Raw genomic sequence first — 2,879 nt, forward strand, 5'->3', positions numbered from 1 at the left:
TCAGTTGCGTGTTATTACTGGATGCAATCTAACGCTATGACTTTATTCGTATGCAAAGGTGCAGGGTCGGTGATGCGTCCCGCAGCGTGAAGTTGGTGATAGCTACGGATATGATCGTTGAGAATACCGCTCTTGTGAAGCCTGCGCATGGACTTCAAGACAGTTTGGGCTCCACGAGCGGTGATCCTGCGATCTTGAAGAAATGCTACCAGCTTTCCCTCAGCTTGTGTCCCCAAGGCCAGTACTTCATCGCGATACGTTGATGATTTTTCGCTCAGCTTGAAACCTTCGGGGAGAAACAGCTTCATGAACGCCACAATCATCTTGAAGGTAGACCTTGTGTGCTTTGTAGCCGCGTCTGTCGAGCGCCACATTCGAGGTTCTTGCGCGTACCAGGAGTACCATGCGTCTTCTAAGCTCGTAGCAGCAGAGGTACGTCTTCTCTTTACTGTCTGCGTGTTGCTGACCGCTCCCTCACTTGTGTTGTCTCCTGATTCTGCTGTTTCTGCTCGTTCGCGCTTGTTGTAGATCTTAGACTCCATCGTAGACAGTCGGGCGTCAAGCTTTTGGTTGATTTGGATTAACTGCTCAATCAAAGCCGTTTGCTGACGAAATCCTGGGTGCTTCATTATATCTTCTGAAGGAATTGGAGGGGTTAACATGCTGGGTTTCCCATCCGAGCTTGTGTTGCTGGACAGGTGAGACGACCATGCAAGAAGCTCATTCACGGATACCCCTTTTGCGACTGCACATGACTCGATACGCTGGCCCGCTAAGGCGTCCGACTTCACGCCTTTCAAGGATGGATAGTGGCGCAACACGTATGCCATGAGGGTTTAAGCGACGCGTGCGTTTATGTTGAAGGCCTTCACATCTAGTTCAGTCGAAGCACCAAACAGCACAGAGGCGACAGCGCGAATCTTCGCTTGCGTCTCAGAGTCGAAGACGTCCAAGGTTAGTAGTGGTACCGGTTTCGCGGGGTCGTGGCCACTCAGTACTCGAGCAACTTTGTGATCTTCGGCTGGAGTGCTGAAGACGTACGCGAATGCCTTGTAAGTCGACGTCATATTCCACGCGCCTCTATCGAAGATCCATTGAACGCACACACCTGACCCGTTCGCGTGCTGCGCTCCTCCACGTCGAAATGAATGCGAAGTCAGGCTATCACTCACACCTGCTTTACCCATGACTCGCTCGAGAACGCGATTTACGTAGCTGTGGATACCGGGCGAGGCGTCGACCGTTTTCAGCTGTCCACCAGACTTTGGTGCGTCTTGAGGATGGTCGATCAAGTCAATCAGAGGTGCAGCTGGCGTCTGAGATGGTACGGAAGGCCCCTGCTGTTCTGGAAGCTGGTTGAGAAGTGTCGCTGTTGGCGATGAATGCGTGATTAGCGCAAGGGCATCGGCAAGCAACGGACACGTGGTAAAGGCGGAGTCTGGGAAGAGTGATAAGCCTTGCTCCTCGGAAGTTTTGACCCGGATGAGCCGAACGAAAAAGATATCGCCGGATCCAATCGTCAGATTCGTTTTGCGGAGAAGCGTCAGGTCCGACGCGCGCCCGAACAGGTACCAGAGTAAGCATAAGAGCGCCGCATCTTGGTAGTCGCTAGCGCAAGTTGCAGTTGAATACAAGTATTCGGTCATCTGCTTAAGATCTTTCTTCGTGCATGCTGGGGTCTTGTTAACAAACGTTCCTGTCTCGCGTTTCATGCAGTAGCGCTCCAACACTTGGCCTTTCTTGAGCAGATTCTTTTCAACTGCGACGCGATGCTTGGGAACTGGTCGAGCAACCAGTTTTTTTGCCTGTCGGTAGTACTGCATCACCGAGTGTCGAGCTAGAAGCTGTCCCTTGCGGCCTTCCTTGAAGGCGAGATACATGCCAAATTTGTCTACCACACCTTCTAGAACCAACGCGGCCGTATCGCGGCTCATCGACGCCTTTAAGTATTCCCACGTCACATCTTCGTCTTTTAAAAACGCTAGAAACGAGCGTGCTGCGCTTTCCCGAGCGCGCTTCGTGTTGGCGGGCGCAAGATCGTTGAGGCTCATACTGAGTCGGAGATGTCGGAGCTTTCACGTTATTCGAAAAATATGTGAATGACTTACAGTTTGTAAAAGGATATCAATAACTGCACCGCTCCCTCCGACCCGATATGTCGGAGTTAGATCCAACGAGATTCAACCTAACCCTTACCATTTGGATTGGCCAAATCATTTTGTCAAGACCGTACGATTGGCTGTCTAATAAATAAAAATGGATGATTGGAGATTAATGCCAATACTAAAATTAAGTTGGGCCATGTCAAGAGAGCAGTACCAGAGTACTTTATCCAAATCTTCCAACAGCTCATTGATTAGAGGCATCGGATACACCATCAATCGAGTCAGGCTGTTAAATAGCCGGTAGTCAATCCACAGACTTATATCCACACCGTTCTTCTTGATGATGATTACCACCGGAGATGCCCACGGGGACGTCGAGAAACTGATGATCTTGGCTTGCAGCAGGACCTTAATCAGATCCGATAATCTTTCTCGGAACTGAGGTGCCACCTTCCGCACCCTTTGAGCGATCGGTTTCGCGTCGCCGACATCGATGTCGCATTTGACTCCGCGGACAGCGGGCGGTAATGCATTACCTTTACCAATCAGCAGATGTCGGGTTTCCCTGATCTTCTGACGTAACCGATCCACTTCCGCGGGTTCGTTTGCCCCTGGATCCACTTGGATATCATCAATCGTGACCTCCTCTGTGGTTAGTGGTACCTCCGGGATCACCGCCAGGCCTTCTCCGAGATCCTCGGCGGGGCGTGTAGACCCCGCCTTCATGGTAACAGACTTGTTCATCTTCCGTCTTCATCGGATTCACCATTGGAT

Source organism: Phytophthora infestans, genomic scaffold (assembly GCF_000142945.1).
Source record: "Phytophthora infestans T30-4 supercont1.199 genomic scaffold, whole genome shotgun sequence".
Taxonomy (NCBI): domain Eukaryota; phylum Oomycota; class Peronosporomycetes; order Peronosporales; family Peronosporaceae; genus Phytophthora; species Phytophthora infestans.